An 11,950-nucleotide genomic window follows, 5' to 3' on the forward strand; every position below is an offset into this window, starting at 1 on the left:
TGGGGTTATGAAGTGTCTGTTTGAAAACATTCACTTGGGAACCCATTTCTTTACTCTGTAGGATTCTTTCAACTTATGCACAGAATTTGATAGAACATTTTTTCATGAAGCTCATTCTGTGCCTTCTACCCATTTGTACTAGTTCTTGCCTCTGAGACATAGAACAAATGTACTCTTTTTAAATTTATTTTTATTTTGTATTTTATTTTATTTTTTTTAAATTGAGGTTATGATAATTTACCACACTGAAATTTCAGTTGTACGTTATTATTTGTCAGTCACCATATAGGTGTGTCCCTTCATCCTTTGTGCCCACCTCCTACCCATCTTCCGCCTGGTAACCACTAAATTGTTCTCTTTGTATATGTGTTTATGTTCCACATATGAGTGAAATCATACAGTGTTTATCTTTCTCTGTCTAGCCTATTTTGCTTAACATAATACCCTCAAGGTCCATCCGTGTCGGTGCGAATGGGACAAATGTACTCTTAAAAGAAAGTCTTCTAAATATTTGAGAGTATCATCCTCCAGCATCAGAAAATTATTTTCATCAAGCTGAATGATTTTTACCATAAGATATGGTTTCAAGACCCCTCTCCATCCTTTCCTTCTGCATGTTCTCTAGATTGTCGATTATTCTCTTAAAAAGTGGCATTCAAAACATTTCTCTCTCTCGCTTTCATGCTCTATCTACCATATCTATCTACCATATCTATCTATCTATCTATCTATCTATCTTTAATATGCATACTATGTCCAGCGTGCAGAGCGCTAGATTCAGAGTGATGCATTAAGTCATTGTCTTGACTCTAAAGTAACTTATATGTCATTAATGGACAAAGACAAGTAAAGAATCATGTTGTTTAATTGTAATTGGGAGCAATAGTCTGTTGAATGAATAAAAAAGAAAAAAGCAGAGACTTGATTTAACGGGAGCGAAAGAAAGTCTGGAGAACTTTTCCTTAAGAAAAAAAAGATGTTTTTCTTTTTCTTTCTTTCTTTCTTTTTTTTTTTTTTGCAGACTGTATAATGTAAGGACTGAATTAAACTGAAACTTTTTGTACATAGAAGACTACTCATTGAGGTTTTGAGGTTGCAAAAATAAAAAAAAAAAATAAATAAATAATATATACCACTAGCTATGGTATATATTAAACAAGCACTATTAAGCAAAGGCCCATGTTACCTATACTCACATGTTTACAGTGACTACATTTTAAGTCGTGACAAAACAGACCTAGATTCACCACACGGAAGTCCCAGGGAATTCACTTTTAATTTGAGCAAGTATATTATTTGTTTTGGAAAACTCGTTGAATTCATTTGTGGAATCTTGCATTTACTATGAGAGTCATATCAAACACAGATAGGACAAGAGAATTCTATCTGGGATTTAGAACTTTTTTGCACCCTTACGCACTGTGTGACTCTTCCGTCAATTTTGCTTGTCTCACATTGGATCCTCAAGCTTTTCCAGAGTCCCTAAAGGCACAGAGTAACTACAGTCATCAAAACACATTCTAAAACAGATGAAAACTTGTAGCTGCATCTTTTGGAGTAGATTATTCTTCTGTCACTAATAACATTCTCTTCTTTAATTTTGTATCCCAATTTCACCACATGGTGACATTCTCAGAGTAGCTTTTGATAATAAGGAGGAGGAATGATGGCTAACTTTGTCCTCCTGAATAGCCCACCAACAAATATAATGATATTCAAACACCCTTCTATTCTTCATTCCAGCAATATTCAGACCACATCATCAGCTAACTCCCAGCAACGTGTGTGTTTGGGGAGGGGACGTGGTTTGCAACTGGGCAAATAATCAAAGCAGAGGAATGAATACAACCATCTGTATGGAAATTGGTAAACTGCAAATTGGTCCCCTAACTGGGATTAGGGAGAATACATGTTTTCCCAGCTCTGCTTCTTTCCCAGAATTTCACATACATCAATAACAATGGCTTTTACTTCCTTCAGCGGAAGATGGAGCGAGAGAGGCTTCAAAGTTGTCAATGTCAGGCAGGGTTTGTCCTGCATAGTTATAAGCCCATTATTTAAAAGCACAAAATGAAGGCTCGTTTCCTACAGTGAATTTAATACTTTTCCTGCTCTGTATTATGGTGACAGTGCTGAAAACTAGAATCAGAAAAAAATGAAAAGGAAAAAATAGGAGTAGATTTTTTAAACTCAAAGCCAAATTGTAACCCTTTCTTGGATGCTGCCTGTGCTGAGATATTTACCTACTAAAGCACAGTTAGAGCCAAACAGTGCTTAGTAATCTTTACTTTTACTTTACTGTTAATTACTATTTTTACAGGATTCCTTTTTGGGTTCTCCTAGGAGCCTAGAGTAATATAATATTGTATGAGCACTGACATTAGGGTACCCTCAATATACCATTATAAAAAAACGTATAAACTGTGAAAAGATAAACCAACGAGAAGCAAATAAAAGTAGATGACTTAGCCTGAATAATTAGTCCTAAAGTTTATTACTTACATTAACCTGAAATATTTTGAATTTGTGAAGTTCTAGAAAAGCTTTACAATCTTTGATAAACTGTGTACAATTAAGGGAGACCACAGAATAAAATATCTTAAGATTCTGTACAAATGATTAGGACTTTTTTTCTATTTAAAAAATCTCATGCACATAAATATGTTTTTAATTATTTCTGATTACAAAATGTGGACTCTTTCAACTTAAAAGGAAGCAATGGAAGCCAGGAAGAAAAAATTCCTGGAAAAAATTTTAAAATTTGACTATTTTGTTTTCCCTCCCATAAGTATGAACATATGAACAAGCTAACTGGAGACGGTAGCATGCTGACATCATATTGTAGTGCTAATTGTAGTGGGTTGAATCGTGACATCCCACAAAAGATCTGTTCAAGTCCTAACACTTGGTAGCTATGAATGTGGCCTTATTTGGAAAAAAACATCATTGCAGACGTAATTAAATGAAGCATCTCAAGGTGTGGCCATCCTAGACTAATGAGTGACACTCACATGCAACTACAAGTGTCTGTATAACATGAGGAGAAACTTAGAAACACAGAAGAGAAGGTCACGTGAAGTTGAAGGCAGAGATTGGCGCAATGCATCTACAAATCAAAGAACGCCTAAGATTGCTGACAGTTAGCAGAATACAGGAGAGAGGGAAAGATCACGCTCTCCTTCAACACCTCCAGAAGGAACCAACGCTGCTGACACTTTGATTTCAGACTCCTGGCCTCCAGAACTGTGAGACAATAAATATCTGTTGTTTTAAATTATCAAGTTAGTGGTAATTTTTTGTGGCAGCCTTAGAAAACTAATATGCCAATTTGCATAATGCTAACATTCAGGTATCACACACAGCTTTCCAGGTGCAAATTAGAAACAGTCATTTTTCATCACCATGTCATAGAAAGCAACAGACCAAATGCATGAACGAAAACAAAACTAACAAAGGAAATAATAACTCCAACCCTACAACAAGCTGATTAGCACAGAGGAAGAGAAAGCAAACTAGAGTTCAGGGAATCTTCTCTGGGGCATCTAACTTCTGATTATCCTATTTTTTTGCATAAACATTTTAGAAGCAGTTTTAGGTTTGCAATAAAATTGAGCATAAGGTACAGAGGGTTCCCATATATGCCCCAATCCCCCACATATACAGCCTTCCCATCTATTAACAACCACACTAGAGACGTACATTTCTTACAATACAGTAACCTACATTGACACGTCACCATCACCCCAAATCCGCAATTTACTTTAGAGTTCACTCTTGGTGTTGTATATCCTATAGGTTTAGACAAAGGTATAATGACATATATCCACTACCAAAAATATCATACAGAATAGTTTCTCTCCGTAAAAATCCTCTGTGCTCCACCTATATATCTCCCCCGCCCCCCAACGCAAGTAACCATTGATCTTTTTATCTTTCTAGTTTTTCCTTTTCCAGAATGTCAGTTAGTTAAATCATGCAGTGTATGTTGCCTTCTCAAATCGGCCTCTTATCTAACTAAATGCATTTCAGTTTCTTATAAGTCTTTTCATGGTTTGGTAGCTCATTTCTTTTTAGTGCTGAATAATATTCCATTGTTTGGATGTATCACAATTTATTTATCCGTTCACCTACTGAAAGACATCTTGGTTGTATTCAAGTTCTGGTAATTATGAATAAAACTGCTATAAACATCCATGTGCAGGTTTTTGTGTAGGTATGGTTTTCAACTTATTTAGGCAAATACCAAGGAGGTGAAATTGCTGGATAGTATGGTAAAAGTATGTTTAATTTTATAAGAAACTGTCAAACTGTTTTCCAAAGTGACGGTACCATTTTGTATTCCCACCAGCGATGAATGAAAATTCCTATTGATCTTCATCCTCGCCAGCATTTGGTGTTGTCGGTGTTTTTGGATTGTGGCCATTCTAATAGATGTGCAGTAGAATCTCATGTGTTTTAATTTGCAGTTCCCTAAGGACACATGATGCTGAGCACCTCTTATGTTTATTTGCCGTCTGTATAGTATCTTCTTTAGCAAGATATCTATTTAGGTTCTTTTTCCTATTTTTTAATAAGGTTGTTTTCTATTGTTGAGTTTTAAGAGCACTTTGTGTATTATGGGTAACAGTCACTTATCACATTTGTCTTTCCCAAATATTTTACTCTCAGGCTGTGGCTTGTCTTCTCATTCTCTTCACATTGTCTTTCCCAGGTTGGATCTTGGGTGTGGACCTACACACTGCTTATCAAGCCATGTTGTGGCAGGCATCCCACATATAAAATAGAGGAAGATGGGCATGGACATTAGCTCACGGCTGATCTTCCTCAGCAAAAAGAGGAAGATTGGCAGTGGATGTTAGATCAGGGCTAATCTTCCTCAAAAAAAAAAGAGAAAAAAAAAGTGGTACATTAAGTATCAAACTCAGTACAACAATGAATACACATTTATTTTCGACAGTATCCAACAGTTTATAACTGTTTTCTGATTTTTTAAACCAAAATAATATGCAAGAGTCTCACAGAGGGAAGTTTTTTTTTTAACCCTAAAAATACAATTGTTTTCCCTTGAAACTTTTTGTGCTTGGAATATATTTTGTATAAATAACTTCATTTAAGAATTTCTCTATTTTTTTTGCAATGAAAGTATGGCAGATACTGTTTAATATCATGCCACAGATTTCTTGGCCCATCTTTGAGTTTATTTGCAGTGACAGCTGGCAATTCTCTTTGATGCCACCAACTTTCCACCTTCCATTCTTAGGTCTGTTTGCTTCTGTTTTGAGGCTGCTCTTGCCTCAGTTCTGGAACCCAGGGCAATCGTCAACCACTGAAGGATGGGAGTTGTTGGGATTATTCGGAAGCATGTTCTACCTGGTTCCTGAGAGGTCTCAGCTGCAGTTGCTCCCTGTGATGACCAGCTCATTGACTAACACTGTGGGGCTCTCCTCGCTGTTTCACTTCCCTCACTCCTTCACCTGTGCTGCCTGGCATCCTCTCCTGAATAACTGACTTGTCTCAGAGCCTATTTTTGTGAGAAGTCACATTAGAACAAAAGTTTGTTATATAATAATAAAGCTTTCATTTATCCATTCATCCTCTTATTCAACAAACACTTATTGAGTCCTTAGAATCTCCCAGGCACTGTGAATGAGATAAACACACCGTTTGTCCCCCAAAAGCTAACAACTTTGTGGAGAGGACTGCCGTCGAACAGGTGATTATAAGTGTAGAGAGACGAGTGCTACAAAAACTAAAACGTTCATTCTGTGAGGGTGTAGATTTTGTCTTTTTTTGTTTTAAATTATTGTACTCTCAACATCAAGAAACTTTCCTGGCACATGGTAGTTGCTAAATAATGAATGAATGCTAAGTCCTAGAGTAGAACAATACAACTGATCAAGTTCATAGGAAGGAGTCATAAATAAAGGAGATTGGAAAAACTGCACTGGAAAATAAATTCAATTATCGTATTTATTGGGGAGTCAAGGACAGAAAAAAAGGAACATATTGTGAGAGACTTCCCAGGAAGGTGAGTCTTTGATGTGGCTTTGGAACAGAGGCTGTGAAGACATTTAATGGGTCTATTAGAACAACAAGCCATTGTGAACACTAAGATTCTTTGGTTGGCTACTTTTAACTTCTAAATTAAAGGACAACGGGCTACATAAATTCATGAAATATCAGGTATGTTATCCCCCTGTATAAGTTTGCTAGAATTGCTGTTACAAAGTATCACAAACTGAGTAGCATAAACAACAGAAACACATTGTCTCACGGTGGTGGAGGCCATAAGCTCAAGGTCAATGTGTCAGCAGGGCCACACTCCCTCTGAAGGCACAAGGAGAAGATCTGCCCCGTGCCGCCGTCGCTGCTCCCGGTGATTTGCTGGCAATCTTTGGTGTCCTCGGCTGTATATGCATCACTCTGATCTCTGCCTTCATGTTCATATGATGCTCTCCTTGTGTTTGTGTCTATCTCCAAATTTACCCTCTTTGGAAGGACATCAGTCATATTGGATTAGAGACCGCCCCCTACACCAGTATGACCTCATCTTAACTAATTACATCGGCAACAATCCTATTTCCAAATGGTGTCACATTCTGAGGTACTGGGGGTTAGCATTTCAACATAAGAATTTTGAGGGGACGCAATTTAATTCATAACACCCTCATTTCTTCCAGCCCTTGAGCTGGAGGGAGAGAGGGTATAGTGTAAAGCAGATGGGACTCAGCAATGACGATGCTATCATTTCAGCATTTCACTCTAACAGTGTGGCTTGAGGATATGCCTTTTATATTAATACATGTAATACAGCAGACCTTAATTACTTTTACTTAGGCAGATTCACGAACAGTTCTTTTCATTTGGCGGAAGACAACCCACGTATGAAAGAAGACTACATTAAGATTTTTCTAAATAACCCAATACACAAAGATCCAGAAGTTAGAATAATAATAAATTTGTGACGAGCAAAACTTATCTGATCTTAGTATTTTTCTGTTACTGCTATAAATCTAAAATAAATTTTGTCTCATCTGATGACTATTAAAATCCACTTTTTTCCTAAGTCAGTTGTTCCTCCGTATGTCTCCCACATTTCTGATCAAAAACTTTTAAAATATTCTGATCTATCTTTATTGTAATTATTGCTTCCACAAAATTTTAGAAATATCATCACTTACTGAACTAATTTGCAGTAAAACTTAAATGGATGTAAAGAATAAAGGAGAATGGTGAATCAGGTTTAAAAACAGAAGTATTTATTTTTTCCAGATAGTTAAAAACTAGTAAATACAAGATGTATGTAAAAGAGGAGAATAGAGATAAGGTACTGTAATGTAATATAAACGGACTTTTTAAACAAAATTTACAAAATACCTTAGTATATTTAGTACTGCCAATCAAAGTCTAAAGAACCTCTTTTACATACGTTTCATTCTTTAATGGTAAAAATTTAAGTATGGAAGCTGCATTACAAGGTAACTCACAGACAAGAAGGTAAGTATGCTCATTGTAATATTATTTATAAAAGGATTGCTCCTCTTTTAGTCAGATAAGCCATACCTCACAACATAAATAATATATTTAATTAATGAAGATTTTTGATAGTTGATTGCTAGATGAATATTTAATTTGATATTGCCTCTAGAATTTCAGAATTTTCTTAACTTATGCTTCTTAAAAGAAGAAAATAACTTATTTTTTAAGGATGTCCCCCACCAAACAATAATCCATCCTAAAGCTTTTACTTCAGAAATTACAATATTCCAGAACATGATTTCTTTTGACCTAGAATTAGTTGAAGAATTGATGTTAGAATCATCATAAGTAGAAAAAAGTGGTAGGAACTGGTCTTTCTGAGGTCACAAGAGTTTTGATGAAGACGCCTGTGATGCTGTGCAAAGGGCAGCATCCAGACTAAAGGTCTCCCCGTTTGCTCCTCTGTTTGATCTTTTGATCTCTACTCAATGTTGCAATGTCATTACCTGAGAGTAAGAAAGAAAGGTCATTTTTTCCTTAAAATTTAAGCTCTTAAACTTGAGTTTGTCTTCATTTCTCTCTTTCATTTGTGGTATCAATTTATCTAACCTGGTCCATGGTAGTCCAAAATTCCTAAACTGGCAATAATGTATAGACAAATAATTCTCTCCAGGAGGACGGAGTCAAACAGTGTGTCATAGTTGTTAAAACATTCAGGGACTTTGCAGCCAGGTGAAACTCACTTCTACTCCCAACTCTGTTTCTATTTAACTAGGTGACTGGATCAATTGCTTAACTTTTCTTCAGTTTTAGTAAATGTAACATAAAACAGCAATAGTCTTTATTTTACATTCTGTGTAATATTAATCCTCATCTCTAACAGATGTGTGCTCTGGGCTAGCTAGGGAGAAGCTTATGAAAAAGATGAAAACATTTATATTTTCCTACACGTTAATCTATACATAGGTGATTTTTATAGCAGCCACGTAACCCTACTCTTAAGCTTAGTTTGAAAACAAATGCTGCTGTATAAATATCCTGTATGAATCGAAACTTTGCAATTACTCTAACAATCTAATCATAATGTATGACTGCAAGTCCTGTAGTGTGTTCAGAAAGAACTATGGGCCTCATTTGTTGTCTAATCTGCAATACTGCAATAGAGTGAGGGGAAAAGGCAAAAATGAGGAAATATGTGGGCTGGCCCAGTGGTGTAGTAGTTACATTCGCATGCTCTGCTTCAGCGGCCTGAAGCTTGCCAGTTCAGATCCCAGGTGCAGACCTACACACTGCTTACCAAGCCATGCTCTGGCAGGCGTCTCACATATAAAGCAGAGGAAGATGGGCATGGATGTTAGCTCAGGGCCAATCTTCCTCAAAAAAAAAAAAGAGAGTATTGTTAAAAAAATTGAGGAAACGCTAACATCACATGGAAGGATTGTATGGATAGGAAATAATATGTGACACTCTACTGAAAGGAGAGGGCTTGGAGATAGCTCTGAATTCATCCATCTTATGAAAAGAAACGCCAAATGCAGTTTGTCCCACATAAGGAAGAAGACAGGTAGGCTAGAGAGGCTGGACACAGAAAATGGTACCGAATGGACATCAATTCCAAATTTTTCACTAGGAAAAAAGAGAAAATAGCACCAGTGGGCATATGACCAAAGTACTGTGCAACAATTTCTGGGGATAGAGTAAGTACAAGGAGTAACATCACAGTCCCACGAAGGCAGCTGCTAAAAGACTCATGACAGACTCATGATGTTGCTTAGGTACATATTTGATACAAGCTCTTTTGACAACAGACTTCCATATCTTCTTCTGGGTGAAATCAAAACTTCATTAGCTTATTGAATAATTTTCGAGAACTTGCTGTATTTCAGGAATGTCTTTTGAGATCTTTTATCATCTATCATCTTCCTGTCCCTCCAGCTTCCTTGCTTGTATTTTGTATCCCAAAAGTTTTGAATCATTTTTGATTCCCAGAAAATTCTTCACTATCTAAAGTCTCATTGTCCTTCGCCCTTAACCCTGTGTATCAGGCTAAAGGCTGCCTTCTTACAGAAACCTTCCCTGACATCGCCAGGCTGACAAAATCTCCCTCCCCTTGCACCCGCTCCACCTCACACACATTCCTGTGAAGCCACAACCTTATTATCTCATAATTGTTTAGGTGTTTATTCCAAGTAGAATTCAAGCTTACGTGGGCAGGCCCATCTCTTTTAGTGCTCCTCTCTCCTCTTTTGAATCTACATATTGAGCACAGTGCCTGATACAGTTAGTTTTGTCAAATGACAAAGGAATCATGGAGGCAAGTGACAAGTCAAAACTGGAGGCAATTTTTGGAACGTGATAAACGTTCAACTTTATATAGGATATCGTGAGGCACGTAATAAGTGATAAACAGAACTGACTGTGTCTTCCACCCCCCCTGCCTAAATCTAAAAATGTCTAAGATCTTCTGGTAACCATAAATATCTACTTACATGTAACTTAGTATGAAAATCAAAGTACAACAAAGTGCCTTGCACTAAAGCATTTAATAAAGGTCTTTGATGGATCTATGGCATGAATACAGAACAAGCATGATTTAATGAATGCATCCATTGTCCCACAGGCAAAAACAAATAGCTTTCATGCTCCTTTTCCTTTCTGAGTTTAAATTGTGACTCCTAGAGTCATATAGCTGCTAAAAGTAGTTTAAAACTTGCAATCCTGTTAATTTAAGATGCTTTATCTTTTTCCAGATGACATTGTAAAAATATCCCTGATTTGTTGATGAGAAAAATAACATTTTCTGTGTGACGGTCTTTTCATCAATTTCTATAGAGGCTCCCACCTGAACTCTCTATCTTAATCTCTCTTCCTCTTTCACTCTGGGGAGCTGTTCTTTTAAAAGACCTACTTCTTCAAGAGAAACAATTACATTTAACAAAGGACAAGGACTAACGCTATTACTATGTATATCCTTGTGCATTGACAAATGGAAAATCATAGTAGATAGATTTATAAACATTATTGCTGTTTTGCACTGTAGGAACTTGCAATTGGGTCAAGATCCTTATATTTAGATCTCCGTTGTATTTTCCCCTTGGCATCTTTAACAGCTGTTTTATACAAAAGAATTCTATTAATAATGAATCAGTCTTCCTTTATGTTTCACTATAACCCCAAAATTGCTTTAGATAGGTAAAGAGATAGGTAGCACCATAGATAAACAAAAGAATTAATAGCATTGTGTCATATGATTTGTTACTACATTGAAGATTATATCTTCTAACTTATGAGAAGGAAGCTTTAAATGAGTTCCCAAGGTCAAAACCTTATGGTGATGAAAGTATATACATAATGCACAGTGTTCTTACTTTATTTCTGTAATAAAATATTCCTTTCTGTGACAATAAAATATTAACTTATATCTCCTATATTTTTTAAAAGTCTGCTATGATTATTGTATATGTATGTTGAGGAGTATGCTTGCATCAATAATATATATTACTTTTTTCACAACTGGATTTTCAAACGTCTTGATAAATGATTCAACTTTTGAACATATGTATTTTTCTGTTTCAAGAAGTTTGAAAACATCGCCCATAAAACAAAATTTTATAAAAATACTATTATTTAGTAATATACAACTTTCTGTTTTTATAAATGTAAACATATCTAGCACATATAAAATTGTCTACAATAGTTCCACAGAGCACCTGAGAGCTGCCATCGTGAAAAGTACAAAAATACTGTAAGAACAAGTCTAAATTTAATTTGTTCACTCAGAATTATAATTAAACACACCTCCTTTGAATGATAAACATCAATTTTGGAGGTGACTATTAGAGATTGTTTTCTTGATGTTTCTTGATATTTTAAAATGTGGTGCTACTCTCAATGTCAAGGCTCCATTCTGTTCCAAACTAGAGATTTAAAATTATTATGTCTGACAACCTCATAAAAAATGGGGCAAAAGAACTATGTCAGCTCTTGATATTTACCTAAAATGAAATATATACGAACACTGAATGATTCTTTCTAAGAATATTCAAAATGGTGTTCAAGAATTGGTCACTCTTAGTTTTACGTCTTTTGTCCCCAAACTAATTATTATTTCAGTGCTGAATGTCTGCTATTATTTGATATTCAATTTTTAGGGCGAAGAATAGATAACGACAGTTTGTTTTCCCCCTTAGTGATGAAATTAAAATCATAGGGAGTAGGGGTAAACATAGAATTCCTGAGATGACTAAGAGGTGGAAAATTCATCCTAACAGGAAATGAATGTGTGCTTTTTAGGATAAAAAGACTTAAGGCTAACACCCTAAAAGAAATGGCAGTCTATGTGCTATGAGAGAAAGTTTCATACTGATAAAACTCCACGCCTTGACCGTCTCATGCCAGGTCAGTCTTGATTACCAGTTAGCCTGAAACTTCTAAGAATAAGCTCCAAAATAGTGATCAAGAAGTTGCTGGG

Source organism: Equus caballus, chromosome 9, assembly GCF_041296265.1.
Source record: "Equus caballus isolate H_3958 breed thoroughbred chromosome 9, TB-T2T, whole genome shotgun sequence".
NCBI classification, from domain to species: Eukaryota; Metazoa; Chordata; class Mammalia; order Perissodactyla; family Equidae; genus Equus; species Equus caballus.